This window comes from Thunnus albacares, chromosome 16 (assembly GCF_914725855.1).
Source record: "Thunnus albacares chromosome 16, fThuAlb1.1, whole genome shotgun sequence".
Classification (NCBI taxonomy): Eukaryota; Metazoa; Chordata; class Actinopteri; order Scombriformes; family Scombridae; genus Thunnus; species Thunnus albacares.
In genome coordinates this window covers 26,044,260-26,060,000 of record NC_058121.1, presented here as the reverse complement: position 1 = coordinate 26,060,000, position 15,741 = coordinate 26,044,260, and the positions used below count along the sequence as shown (strand labels likewise).

The following is a 15,741-nucleotide window of genomic DNA, read 5'->3' as shown; positions in this document are numbered from 1 at the left end:
TCTTTTTCTCCCCCCTGACATTTCTCTTTTCTCTTCCTCCTCTGCTCCCTCTCCCTCTTCTGTTTCTCTCTGTTTCTCCCCCTTTTTTCCTTCCTTTTTTTTACCTCTTCCTGTCTTTACTCTCCCCATACTTCTCTCTTCTTCCTCCTCCTTTCTCTCACCATTTTGCTTCCTTTTTCTCCCCCCTCTCTTTCCCTTCTCCTCTCCTCTCTCCCATTTCCCCTGCTCTCTCACACTTATCCCTTTCTTGTCTCCTTTTCTCCCCCCCCCGCCTCCCTTCTCTTCCTTCTCCTCCTCTTTTCCCCCATTTCTCTCGCTCTCTCACTTCCTCTCTTCCCCTCTACGTCCTCTCTTTCTTTCTCCTCCTCTCCTTGCTCTCTCTATCTTTCCTCCCTCTGCTTCCTCTTGTCTTTACTCTGTTTATCTCACCCCCTTATCTTTCTCTTACTCAACCTCCTTCCTCCTTTCTCTCTTCTTCATCCCTCTCTTTCTCCCTCTTCTTTCCCCCCTCTTGCATTTCTTCTTCTTGAAGACAATATTTAACATGCGTCTCTGATTGGGCGTTTGTTTGTGCGAGATAGTAAAAAGGGAGGGTGGGGGGGGGGTTTCTGATTCACACTTCCGGTGACCACTTCCTCCACCACATCCTGTTTATTTCCTGTTGCGATAGTGATTGGACTCCCTTAGAGAAGCACACACACACACACACACACACACACACACACACACACACACACACACACACACACACACACGGAAACCCCAGATTAAATCCACAAACACGCATAGACACCATAATCACAAACACAACTACTCTCGCACAAAGACCACGAATATACTGTACACAAACACACAGACACAAACAATCATAAACACTCGAACAAACTCGCTCACGTTCATTCTGTCATTTTCTTTTACAGGATGGCCCCGTGAGGACGCCTTCTGTCGGGACTCCCGCTGAAACCAAACATAGCACGTGCGGACCTACAGGTAGGTTCAGCTCTCCCAACCATCGCAACCTGTCACTACGCACAGCACAGCACAGCATCCCCAAACACTGAGTCATGTGATTTACCACATTCGAAGCTACTTTATTTAGCTGAAATGACTCGTCTGGAGGTTTTTTTAATCGGACAGTGTTTGAGTTGGAGTTGTGTAACACGGATCTTGTGGGTGTGATGAAGCGTGTGACGTTCATAAACAACGGAGTGAAACAGAGCGGAGTGTTTGGGCCAAGAATGTTCCTAAAAAGCTCATTTTCCATCCACTTATCAAAGTCTTGTCCTGCACGTAATCTGAATACATCTGTAGTTCACCATTTCCAAGGTGATTCAGGGTTGCATCCTAACATTCAATATTGCAAAAGAAGAAGATCTCCTGATGTGAAAAACAACATTTTTACAGTAAACATCTGCACACAGGGAGATCAGAAGGACAGCTACTTTTTCCACCGTGACTCATTTTTGTTGTTTTGGCACAATGGATTTGACATCAAGTGACTATGAGGTTAAAAAAGTTGATGCTCAGCTTTTATTTGAGGATGTTTACATTCATATCAGATGAACAATGTGTGACTCGTGGCCCCTTTTTTTATACACCATTAGCGGACAAAAAGTAATTAAAACGACTTCAGCAAAACTTAAAATAAAGTCATCGTTTGAGCATGAAAGTTCACTCGTGACACAAGTTCTATTTACTAGCTTTTTCCAGCGCTTTCAACCTCGTGCCATGCACTTCTATGAAGTTTTGATCCGTTGAGATGTGGTTTAAAGCTCAGAGGAAAAGCTACTAAGTGGACTAGCTTGGGAGTTTTGAACTCAATCCACTGAGGATGATGTGATGCGGTAGAAAATGCCACTTCAAACTGCAGCCATCTTCACTTTTGGCTTATTTTAGAGGTGTTTTGCTTTTAATCTTGTCCTCAGCCAGTCAAAAACAGCTGGGTTGAGGTCAGGTGACCCTCTTGGACAGTCAAGAACTTAAAAAACTCCTTGTAGCTGCCTTGTCTGTATGCTAAGCATCACTGCTGCTTCTACGTTGTCCAAAAGTGAAAAAAGAGTGTTGGAGTCCTGCACTGTTCAACCAATATGGATGTAAAGATAAACATGCTTTGTTACATGCTAATGTGAGCTAGCTGAGGAGGATGGTTAAGACCAGGGTCAAGGGACAAGATTCAAGCATTGAAATGTTTGTCACACTAGAGGTGTTGCTAATTAGAGGATGATTGTTCGCTTTGTTGTTTGGTGAGTCAAGCAGCATGCTGCCAGTGATGGCAACACGCCAGTTAGCTTAACATGCTGTTAGCTGATGATGCTACAGACAGAAGTGCTTCAGAAGGTGGTTCTGGGATGCTTGAACATACTCTTGAGCTTCAGTGAAACACCAGCTATTTTGCTTTTTGGTAAGACAAGTCAAGGGACAAGATTCAAGCACTGAAATGTTTGTCATACTAGAGGTGTTGCTAATTAGTGGCTATTCATAAGGCTGGTGGCCCTATATAATCAGCGGTGGCAGCTGGACAACTGAGTGGGCCGTGGCATTCAGATGAAACTGCATATCAAGCCAGCTGGGTCAGCCATTTTAGCTTAGCCTAAGCAGATACGCCGTATGAGGCCTGATTAAACAGCTGAGTATCTGCTCTTTGCTTGACTAAGGGTGGGATTCAAGGACAGTTCAAAAGTGCATTTGGTCAGAGAATGGTGTGAAAGGCTTCTGACATAACTAGTGGCTATTTGCAAGAATACTGGAGCTAGATAAGTAGGGAGGGATGATTGCTGGACTACTGAGCAGGCCTTGGCATTCAGATGAAACTGCCTATCAAAGCCAGCGAGGCCGTCCATGGCAGTTTAACCTAAGCAAATACAATGTATTTATACAGCCAGGTCAGGCCAGAGTATCTGCTCTTTGCTTAGCTGAGAGTAGAATTCAAATGTAGTTCAAAGGTACGTTAAGGTTAAGGTTAGAGAATAGTGTCACCTCCTGTCAGAGAGCTTAATAGATTTATGACAGCACAGCCTTGGTCAAAAGGTCAAAAAAAATCATTTAACTTCTATACCGGCCTTCCTTAGGAATGCTCGCCCACCTTTTGATCACATTTTCCTATGTGTATCGTCAGCTAAAAAACTCTCCAATTAAAGCTAAGAGTCAGCACTTTAAACTCTTAGTCACTGTTTCAGTTTGGATACAGCATGCACAGAAGTACAGAGCCAATACAATGGAAAACATATGACTGTCCCAATACTTTCTGATTGCATAGTAGAATAATTCTCCCATCAGGCCAGATTCTGTAGAAAGCAACCACAAGTCTTTGAGGTAGTTTAAGACATGAGCATTATTTTTAGGATTGTGTCATAAGTTGGCCAGTTAGCAGCTATTACTAGCCTTAAGATCCTTTTTTTTTTTTTTTTATGAATACGCCTCTTTGTTTTCGGACTGTTTATCTGGCACAGACACATGATACTGAAGTGTGTCTGGACATAGAGCTCTTTCTTGCTCCGGCTTTGCTTGATCGGTTTCTCTGCTGTATCAGATATGTTACACAGGTAAACTTGTTGTTGAACAGGTCAGTCTTGTATCGACACCAGTACACCGATAAACTGGTGGACTGTAGTTTCTCTGAGGTCAGAACTGGTTTCTCGACTGTATTTTTTTTTACAGATTATATTATAAAATGAGTAATCCCCCTTTCTTTCTGGTTTCTCTGGTATTTCTAGTATTTTTTTTTAATACCAGCTGGTTTCTAAACTGGTTTCTGTGCTGTTTCTTTAGGGATTGAAAGCAGCATCCATCCATGATGCAGAAAGAAAAAAAACACACACAAAAAAAAAAAAAAAAAAACAGGGAGAATTCCTTGAATCTAAATAGTTACAACAGCGAGAGAGGACAGAATTTCAATGTGACCACAACCAGAAATGGAACTAGAAGTCAGCTGTAAAACACACACACATTCCAGGGAGCTAAATTACCATCAGCCGGAGTAGCCTGGATGATTTTGGTTTGAAACAGACACTGTGGTTGGTGGACAAAATAAGTAAGTTAGAAAGCTGTAAAACAATATGTTACCTGCCCTAACACGCTTACAGACACACACACATGTTGTCCTAGGTCACTTTTGGGGACTTTACATAGACTTACATTCATTTCCTGGAGACTTACCCTTACCCTAACCACTGACCCCAAAAATCAGCTTTTCTCCCAATTGGGGACACCGATTTTATCCCCTATTAACTGGTCTTTACTCTGAAATTTGTCCCTGAAAGTAGCCTATGACAGACCCACACACACACACTCTCTCTCTCTCTCTCTCACACACACACACTATAATATAAACATTATCCAGGGTTATTAAACAGGCTATAAAGGTAGTAGTACGAGTGGTGCGAGCCAAACTATGAAAAGGTATCATGGAAAAACAAATCAGTACAACACAAAGTGATGCAATGAGAAGATGTGTTTTGAGCCCTCTGGGGAAGTCAGAGTGAGATTGTTATGATGGCTTAGTGTTTCGTGATCACACACACACACACACACACACACACTCACACACACACTCACAGAAATCACTGGCTTTCAGCAGCTTGCTGTGTGCCAAGGTTATGAAATAATTTGCGTGCGCGTGCCTTTCAACACGATTCTTCTTTGCTACTTTGCCTCCATTCAAGCCGAGACACGACTCTGGAAAGATAAAAATAGAACCTCGCTGACCTCTTCTTTCTCTCTCTCTCCTTCTTTCTCTCTCTGTCATTCGCATCCTTACTCTCTCTCTCTCTCTATCCCCCCTACTTTCTCTCTCTATCTCCAGCCTGATACGTATTGTTGCAGCTGTCTCGCTCCAGTTGGGTAATGCTCGTGTCAAGCACAGGCAGATGGGTGTTCGGGGTCAAGGCTTCGAAGATTTTTACTCTCCCCGGTGGGGGAAATGTGGCTTTCATCAACACAATACGTACACACAACGATCTAAATATACAGAAACATAAGATCAATTGAAACAATAGAGAGAGTAATTCAATGATTCACCGCTGAAATGCGGTGCGAGAGTTTGTTGTGCGGTGCGAGAGTTTGTTTGGTGTTCAGTTTTGTTGCAAACTTGTGGTCCAGAGTGCAGATATAAACGTGACTGTCTGAACTGGCTCAAATTACAAGTCACCACAGTATTTGGATAGAGCTAAACAGCAGAATAATTCAGGGGTAAACGCAGCCCACGCTCAGTTTATTGACATCGAGTGAGGATCCAGTTGCCCCTGACAACCTCCAGAGGCGGTAAGAAACATAGATCCAGTTTGTTTTCGCAGCCCCATGCACGGCAACGACGTAAATGGAAATACATGTTCGCATGCGGACAGAACGAGGAAATGCACGGAGAGCAAACAGGTGGCAAACAGCTGGAAGCGTAACTTTAAACTAGCTGCGAGTATTGAAAATATTAACTCATAAAAAACAGCAGATTGTTGTGGACGAAGAACAAGCGAGCGCCTGCTGCCAATTAAGGCCTGAGCAAACTTGACAGCAATGACAACAACTGTATAAAACTCTTCTTTTCTCTGCTGTACATGCTGTCTAAGATGACCTTTTTGGAGAGTGTATACTGACTTCTGAAAGGCTCACAGTGTCTTTTTTAAACCGTTAACTGCCAATTCTGAGAGGCTGAACATTATCAATTCAATGTGCATGCATGAGATATGTGCCAATGAAGGGTTCAAAGGGAACATAATAAGATTGTGTCCAGAAATCCTGTAGTGTAATATCTGGTCTGCTCTGTAATCTGGTTAAATTCCAATTTAACACAAACAGACAGGTGACAAATTAGAGGAGAAAGCTGAATAAATGAGTTGAGAAAATTAATGAATGCAAATGCTAGCTCACTGAATGGTATGACTCGTACTCTGTGCTATGACTTTTTGCAATCATTAGACCTCTAAACGGTTCATGGGTGATTAAGGAGTCATGAGTAAGACAACTTTCTTCACCACCATCATCATCAAACCACTAAATAAGGGAACATCTTTTTGAAAGAAGTCCCGGTGACTTAGAGAATCTAGAACAAGGAGCACTGAAGCTGTTCTTGCTGGTTATTTCCTCTCATTGCTCATCTGTAAGACAAATATTTTAATTGCAGGTGTAGCTGGAGTCAAGGACACACCGGTCCTCAGGAATGTACGCTGATGATCTGTGTAGCATTTAGATCAAGGTGTTAAAAAAAAGGTCATCTACACGCTGCACCTTTATGTTGGAGATAATCAGTCAGAGACTCCCTTGTTTTTCATCTTTTCTACCTTCTTAAGGCTGTTAAAATCATCTTATTCCGCACTTTCTAAAAGTCAGCTTTAATTGAAGTTATACAAAGTTAAATGTTCAAACCCCAAGAATAAAAGCCGACAGTGGTCAGTCTTTTTTTTTATGGCTTCTCAACTGTATCAAATTAAATTATTCCAAATGCATTGTTTTGTACAAATTTCCCCTGACATTAAGCCTCATGCATTTATTATCTTTGGAAACACTGGGATCTCAAAGCCACAGAATTTTAAATTCAATAGTTTGGCTGAATATGGACAAAATTTAAAATTCTGTGGCTTTGAACATATTTTAGTTGAGTACGGACTGACCCTCCAGCGTGTTAGTGAGTTTTATTCATCATGATTAGTGTATTCTTGAATATTTTTGATTATGATGCACGTTTTTAATGTCCATATCAGAAGTTTTTGCCGTTAAACAGATCATGTTGTTGCTTAAACGGACTCAACTGTTTGCCTGCTTTTTGTGTAGTTGAGCTGAGGTTCTATAAGCAGACAAGTGTGTAAAGCTTTGATTTGACTATTTTCTCGCTGTTGAAGCAGCTGTAACCTTCAGTGTTTTGCTGAGTGTGCAGTAGCAAAGAATGAATAATGAGCGAGGGTGAGGGCTGCGCGTTGGCCTTGTTGTACTCGATTAACCTGTATCAAAGGTATACAATAACACAGTATTGAAATGATACTCACACACACACACGCTTCAGGATAAAGGTGTAAGACGTCTAGAAATGCTGCCACTCTTCATGATAAATCATCTGGTTTACAGAAAAACAGACATTACAGCAACCCAGCGGTTGGCCAATCACAGATGATGTCATTGATCTACTTCCTTCTTCTGTGGGAAAGGTGTGGGAGTTTTCTTATAGAGAATCCTACAGTCTGTTTGTGTTCAGATTAAACTGTTAAACACGTCAGTGCTTCAGAGCCCGAACTCTTCAGGAGGAGCATTTATCAAGTATTTCAGGTCAGGACTTGTTTAAAACCAATGAGGATAATTAACTTTGACCCCCAAAAGGACCTGAGTTTCCCGTTTGAATCATTACTGAATCAAATGCCCAATATTTCACAAGCAAAGGCATGGTACTGCTAGATTTAGAAATACTTAGAAACACAACTTCCAGGTTTTGTAGATCCTCTTTTGACCTACTGACACGTTCGGGGGGGTTTTCAAGAATAAAATGATCTTAAACTCACGGTACAGGATCATGATTCCCATATGGAGGACCTGAACTTCAGAGGTCTGTATGGTTTCAGCATCAACATGTAATAATAATAATTTGATACCACTAATATCACTTTAGCTTGAGGTTTGCACAACAGCAGAAATACAGCACACGTTTCACTTTTTCCATTAGGTAATGGACAAATCTGTAAATGCAGGAAGTATTTATTCTAGTTTAGCCGCGAGGTATGTGAACATGTGTGTGTGTGCTCTTGTATTTCTATCTTTAGGGGGACACTCTCAGTTTGAGGACATTTTTGGAGATCTGGTCCTCACTTCTTCTGAGGTCTTTTTAAGGTTTAAGACTTGGTTTTGGTAAAGGTTAGACTTATGTTTAGGTTAAGGTGAGGGTAAAGGTTGAGGTTAAGTATGTAGTTGTAATGGTAAAGGTTAGGAATGTCAATGAGAGTCCTCACAAGTACAGAAGTACAAACGTGAAAGACTGCACAGCTGTGAAAGTGTTTCATTTGTTTTGTCTTCTGTCGCCCAGTTTGCGTGGTTACATTTTGAAATTTCATTAAAAAATAAGTACTTTTAATTACTTTTTTTAAAAAAAGTTTTGGTTTGCATTTCTCTCTTTGTTTCATCTGTCCCACTTTCTGCTCTCCCTGTATTCAGTTAAATTCAAACATCCATCATTGGCACGGCTGTCACTAGTGTGTTGCCAAAGCAATAAAATACATAACAATCTGGAGCTTGTGTGTATGTGTTGGGCGTGTGTGCGTGTGTGCGTGTGTGTGTTGATGTATTTCCCATCAGTCTTGGTCATCCTTATTCAACCTTTTACCAGAATTCACCACTGACTCACGCGAAACAAATTACGAGTCAGCTGTTTGACTTAAACACTTGAAATAAAAGAGAAAAGAAAAAAGTATTAATGTGGCGTACTGTACGGAGCGGCCACAGCTGGGCACACCTGTCAACGTATTTGCAACCTGTAGAACTGGAAAAACAGATTTCTGAATTTTTTTTTTTTTGTTGTATGTCACATTTGTTTGTAATTAAAAAGGTGAGGCAAAGCAGCTTAATGTTTCTCAATAGAAAAAATATCCCGAAGGGTTATGTGAGGATCCTGCCACATCTAAGAGGTTTGTTGAGGGTTTAAATGGGGCCCATCGGAGTTAAAAGTTTGGAAAAAAAAAAAACAAAATACATGAAAAAACACGCCTGACAACACCTGAAACAGGAAGCAGCTGGCGGTAGCCTCAACCATTATGATTAGCGGTTTTTGGTTGGTTCTTTCAATATATTTACTGAAAAACCACATCAGATACACATGTGGAAAATCCCAAATAATTCCCAAATAATTACCATGTGGACTCATATGTGCAACATGGGTTTCATATATTTTAATGTCTGATTTATTTCTTGATATAACGATGAGATGTGATTGAAAATGTCAGCCAGAATCTGTGGTTTGTCATTATTGATGACATATTAGTTACTCACATGCGCTCAAGTATCCTAGTTTTGAATATATTTAGGATATGATGTTTACTGTAACATAGAGAAACTTGATTATTGATTATTCTGTCTTGTACGTGATTCTAGTAGGTACTGTATCGGGTAGAGATTGTCTGCGTGAGAGCAAGTTTGTTTTTAAGCCAGAACAGTTGAGGATTTGAGGTCTGGACACATCAGGCTTTAAAATGGCGAAATTTCGTGACAAATTAAATAAATCTTAAGTGAATCACCATGATCAATGGATTAACTCACAGGGGTGAAGTAAATTGACACAGATTCCTTGCATTGAGTTCAATTTTGGTGAACTTTTGACCCGTGAATTTGCACTGTTGACCAATAGCAAACCATCTTGACCTTTTAGAGGATAGCTTATTAGCATAGCTATTAACATAGCTTATTAGCTTTTATTTAACCTCCTCTGTCAAATTAAAAACTGTTCCACAAACGAGATATGAGATCCATACCTTCTTGGGCGAGCAAATGTAATTTTTTTTGGTTTGACAGCAGCTTAACTCAGTTTGGTTTCTTGCTGCCTGGACTTCTGCCTGCTGTATTTACCGCTCTGCTAGATTTAGCTTTTGCATCTAATAATCAGTTATAGAAGATGAAAGCAACAATAAAATGTATCCTCTGCATTACCAGTGTCAAACTTTCACTTTCAGTTTAGCATGTAGACCATCATTACATTATTTATCATCTTTTTTTTCTGATTAACTACTATTTAACTCAAGTTCAAGGCACACCTGGAAACATGATCAGAAACCTGATAAGGTGTTTAAATGCCACAGTATTCCAGTTTCTGTCAGACTATTACATAATTTCCATTTCATTTCCAAGTATCTGAAACTGGGATATGATGTTTACGCGTGCAACACATAAGTGGGATCCTAAATGATCATAACCAGGATACAAGTGTGCATGTAAACACACTCTTTATGCTTGTTGGATTTGAGTGATGTCTTTGTCAACTATTTCTTTTGCTTTAGAATGACTAGACTGGATGGATTGTTTGAAATCTTTCCAATAACTTGCATCTGATGAAACTGATGAATAGTGATTGTTGAAATTGTTTTAATGCACACTTAACTTGTCACAACATTGCAGACCAATGAATATATTAATTGAAAAACACTGCAGCAGTAGCTGCAACAAAAGGAGGAACAGCTCATATTTTCCTCATAACCCCATTATTATACAGCAAATGTCCACTTGACTTGTTTATCTTTGTTGGATCTTTAAGGGGGTCAGCGTTTCCTCAGCATGGTCTCTGTTTGGTGTCATTTTCAAAAACTGAGATCTTTGTAATGAAACGTCAACACAGCTGTCAGGTGACTTGTTTTCGCTGCTAAATTGTAAATATAAAACAGAAATTTGACAGTTCATCAATCATACACAATCAGCAAACATTGATTAATGAAAGATACATCCTCATGTGTACGTAGTATACAGTGTGTGTGTGTGTGTGTGTGTGTGTGTTGCTTAATGGACCCACACGCACACTTTGACGTCGTCGTCGAGGTATGACGACTACAGGTGTCGAGAGCAGGCTCCTCATCTCCATGGAGACAATCTGAGGTTCACGCTTCAGCTTCTCTGAAAGCAGGGGACCTGCTGTGTCATCCCCACCCCCTCACCACCACACACACACACACACATACACAACACACACACATACACACACAACACACAAAGACCAAAAAAATGTATATGCAAACATACACTCACGAACACATTACGAACACCCAAACACAGGCGCAGAACACGCCGACACATGTATACCGCGAGAACACATACAATCATCCGTGACACATGTATATTACACAAGTCATGTTATTTCACCCACAGGTGTGAGTAAACCTCTTGAATGAAAGGTGTTATGCAATGTGAAGATGAATCAAGATGGACGTCTTCCTGAGGGTTTTCTTTTAAAGATCATCCATAGTTCACCCACACAGGTGTGTTCACCTAGTTTGGTTTTAAGGGCTTTCATATGTTCCACATGTTGGGTCCTCTGCCTGAACCTGACATACAAACACCTCCTGGATTCATGATCGGGGCTCAGTTTCACTATCTCTTCTTAGTTGATTTCACAGCATTTAATTCAGCTTTTTCTGTTGCCTGGTCTTGATCCAGTTTGCCTCAGAGACCCTAGAAGCAGGTTTTATCTCCCACTTATCTCCTAATTTGACAATTTTTTCTCAGTTTTTTATAATCTGAAGCTAAGTTTTGCAAAATTTCATTTATTACTTAGAATCGAAAACAGAGTATGGCAGTGTTATATGTAATATTTATGATTTGAGGCTGAGTTTGGTCGTATTTTTTGTAATTTTTAGAATCTGGAGTTTAGTTTTGCAGTATTTTCTTTATAATTTACAATGAGAAGCTTTGTACGATCATATTTTCTGAAGGATTTACAATCTGAAACTGCATTTTGGCAGTATTGTTTGTACTATTTATAATCTAGGGCTAAAAATTTCAGTATTCTCTGTCGTATTTAAAATCTGACGTAGAATTTTCTGTAGTATTTTCAATCTTAAAATTAGATTGATGAGTTTTCTTGCCGGGAATCTCTTATTTACCTCCTCTCCCATGTGACTTGAATGCAACATTCCTGTGAAGTTACAGTACACTCAGTATACTCCTTTTGTAGGCCCCATCTTTTTGTAGGATTGTAGGCCTCACTACAAACTCTTTTGGGGGACTCAAATACCCAGAATGCCACGGATGTGACAGTGACAAAGTAAAATAAACTAGTTGTAAGATTACATCAGATGTGTTAGAATCTGGCTTCGGGATGAGATTCAGGAGTAAATGAAAGAACAAGGGAGGAGAGAGGACGAGTGTCATCCCTCCATCTGGTGTCAAGAGGTCATCGTTAAACTCCACCCAAGCTCACTGGAACTTGTGTGTGCGTGTGTGTGTGTGTGTGTGTGTGTTGTGTGTGTGTGTTTCACCGCATGTGTTTCCCATCTGGATCCACCCAGTCCCTCAACAGTGAGTTCATGCTGACCTCTTTCCCTCTTCTTCTTTCTTCTTCTTTCTTTCCTTCATTCTTTTTATTGTTTCTTTCTTTCTTTAGCAGCCAAAACACATTTCTCTTTCTCTATTTCTATCCTTTTTCCTATTTATGCCCCAAGTCTCTCAATCTTTATATCTCTCTTTCTTCAGACTCCTCACACTCAGGTCCTCCCTCCATCCTTCCATACCTTCTTTACTTTCATCGGTGTAACACAACACCTTGACCTCACGCTTGTCTCAGTTGTGTGTTTGACACCGTGATGTCACACCCCGACTTCCCCCCCCCCCAGCCAGATACCACGTACATGCTGTCATCTCTCATTTTTGCCTTGGCACTGCTAAAGATAACCATCAACAAGTCATTTAATCTAATTATGAGTCTTAAAATCCTATTTGTCTTAGAGCAAAGGGCAAATCTGTGAATGGACCTGAGATTTGTTTCTGGTGCTGTTCCACTCGCTCTTTCATTCACTTGCCAATTTCCATTCATTTTATTTCATTTTCTTGATATGCATGTAGCAATCTGCCTTCATCTACCTTTTTTTTTTTTTTTTTAAAAAAGATCCTCACTCTTGTTGCCATAGGATTCCTAAAATAAGTGGAACAGAATTGGAAACAAGTGGAGTTACCTCACTCAGTTGGCACATCGTTTCAAGACTCAGATCTGCACTAAATTACTGCACTGAAGCTTTGTAATATGTATGTTGTCAATTTCCCACCTTCATTATTGCCTGGTGACACCACAGAGACCCCGGTCAATCAACAAGTCCCCAGCTGATTGTTTCGGTGTTTAAGGCCATGATACTTTAGCGTGCACTGTTTTGAGTGATGCAAGCCCTCATGCTAACAGTTTAGCATAGGCTACATGAGTGACAGTGTATTATCTCTTTAGAGGGAAAATAGACATTTTCAGCAGCTTCAAATTTAAATCTCTGTATACATACATGAAAAATTGGAGTTTTTCACAAGCTACATCTTATTTTCTAGGTTTTGACACAATTTTAACAGGTTATAATGACATTTTATTAAGTAACTTAACACTTAACTTTACTCTTAGCAGTTTGCTTAATTAAAAAAATGTTAAACATGTTGAACAAATTATAACTTGTAAATATCCTAATAACTTGCAGAGCGATTATTTGTGTGACCACATTGATTTATAAGCATTATATGATTATGTTGGACACTTTGGTGCTCAGTTGGATTCATTTCCAAATATATGTCTAGAATAATCAAGTTCAAGATATGTTTACCGCTTGTGTTGCTTTTACTACTTGGTTCCATCCGAGTGACGTCACTTAGCAGAACTGTTTTTAAGTCTTTTACGGTCAGGACCAAGTTTAGTCATTTAAGATAAGACACAAGTGTTTATAGTGAAATTGCAATTCAACTTGCAAGTGTTCAAGATCACTGCATACTGATGATTAACTGACATTTACATTTTTTTCCTTTCACATCTCTCTTAGCTGAATTTAGTCATTAGGGAGTCAAGTCTCACATAGTGTATTCCGAGTGACGAGACCAGGTTTTATTTTAGTTTATTTGACAGTTCGGGGATGCAGAGACACGGGAGGCAGGGGTAAAGATGGCTGTATGAAATGCACCAGAGCTCCCTGGTTATGTGGTATGTGTCTTAAACAGTATAGACCAGTGCAGGGGGAATTTTTTCTTTCTCTGTTTTTTTTGTGTGTGACTGTTATTCAGGTCCAGATCTTAAGTCTACTTCTTCAGATCTAAGATGAAAAAATACTTACTAAACGACTGTAAGCACATTAAGGCATGAAAATATCTTCCTTTAACAGCCTTTGACAATATGATATAACCCACCTGCTGGTGTATACAACATTAAAAGACTTTATAAACTTAATGTAACTTGGTGGCATCTCATAGAGGAACTGCATGGTCTGAGTTGGCACGAAGAAGCTTAAATCCTGTTTTCCTGCTCTATCCATTGACTCAAGCATGTAATAATTTTACTTTAGACACACAATCATGGTGAGAATCCGAACACCTTTACTAGTCAGATCCTCATAAGACACATGTTAAACCACATGTGCTGTGTTTGTACACAGCACAGAATGCTAATGTTTGTCTGTAAGGCCGCCGTAAAGTGTCTTCGGCCTCAATGCCGGTCAGTATTGATTTAGTCAGCATTCATTCAACACTGACCACTGGGCGACATCCAAATCTTTACAGCGAAGGTGGACAGAGGCGTGTTGTGACCCTTTGGGCTTTCCATATCTTTACAACTTCCGAGGTCGGAAGTTGGAGCTTACGAGGAGCACTTGAAGGCAGCATCAGTCTTCTCATGTACTCCCTCAGTGTCTGCTGTCTCCCTGAGCGCTATCATTCTTCCCATTCAGCTTCCTGCCCTATAAATATTTGAGCAGCCCCATTAGGGAGTGAGGTAATCTTAACACACACGCTCACACACACACTCACGGAGGCTGCCGTCGAGGCGTAGTAGTGCCTAATAGTCTTGTCGGAACGTTAGGCCCCGGAGCTAACGGGCTAATTAAGAGCGAAACAGGTTTAACGAGTTTAGACTGTTCATTAAGGCAGAAACCTGATTAATTAACAGTCGAGGGGGAGAGTTCGTTAACGAGTCGCGTGATTAATTAAAACTACAGATGACAGAAAGTGTAACTTTAAATGGGGAAAAAGGTGAGGAATGATTACTACCACCGGAAGGAGGAGAAAGAGAGGAAAAAAAGGGGATAGAAAAGATAAAAAGAAAAGAAAAGTGAGGACGGAATAGAAACCGAAGGTGGATGGATGGATGAGAGAGGGAGGGAGAAACATAGAAGAAGAAAAAGAGACAAAGATATAGTTGAATAGAAAGAACAGAGGCAGAAGAGAAGATGAAGGAGGAGAAAAAGGAGGGAGAGAGAGATTGGAAAGGAGAAAGATCGAGAGAAATGAAGATGGAGAGATGGATGGAGGGGCATAGAGTAAGAGAGAGAGAGAGAGAGAGAGGTGGCGGAGGTCAAGAAGACATTAAAACAAAGGGAGATTGTGGCGAGAGAAACAAAGGCTTAATACAACAACTTCCATCCTTCTCTCTCTCTCTCTCTTTCTCGTTGAATGTCGGCTCTTTGTGTTCGACGGTGCAGAGGTCGAGTCGTGTGATTGCTCCCCTCGCTGGACGTCTGAGGTCGGGGGGGAATTCAACCTCCAAAACACTCGAGTGCTCGCTGGAAAAAGAACAAAACAAAAGAGAGAAAAAAAAAAGAAATCAATAACCTCCAAGGCAGCAGCTCGTCCTACTTTGTATTTGATTCAGTTGGAAAGTTCTGCCAGGCAACTTTATATCTTGGAAGTTCACTTAAGTTCATTTTTTCCTTTTTGTGATGTGACCATTTGATAAACATTATTTATAATTTTATTCAATTATCTTCACTATTTTTCTTTTTGCTTGTGGAAACTTGGGAGACGAAGAACAAAGAACAAGTTCTCCAAATTCATCAGCAAAATACGTTGTTGGTCCAGGCGACCTACAACACCACCAAGCCTTTCCTGATCTGACGCCTCCATCAGCAAGATGATGTCGTTTATCTGCACCTTTAAAAACTGAACTGAAAAATTAATCAGTTTTATGATGTGACATCACAGTGGTTAAAGCCGACAATCAGCCCTGCATGAAAAAACACAACGCTTTCATTCATTTGGGTTCTAGCAAAACAAATCATGGTTTTCCAGCAAAACACTTGATCCAGGCTCAAATTAAGGCTGCAGCTAGTGATTCTTTTA

The 15,741-nt window shown here is 40.3% G+C and overlaps 1 protein-coding gene across 3 annotated transcripts in view; it reads left to right on the top strand.

Annotated features, from left to right (window-relative positions):
- The window catches only part of hivep2a (HIVEP zinc finger 2a), a 124,896-nt gene that overhangs the window by 60,448 nt on the left and 48,707 nt on the right, over positions 1-15,741 (top strand). For all 3 annotated transcript variants that reach the window (XM_044376707.1, XM_044376708.1, XM_044376709.1), the window contains one exon: positions 921-990. The gene's annotated coding sequence lies outside the window, so the exon portion shown is untranslated. The remainder of the gene's footprint in view (positions 1-920; positions 991-15,741) is intronic.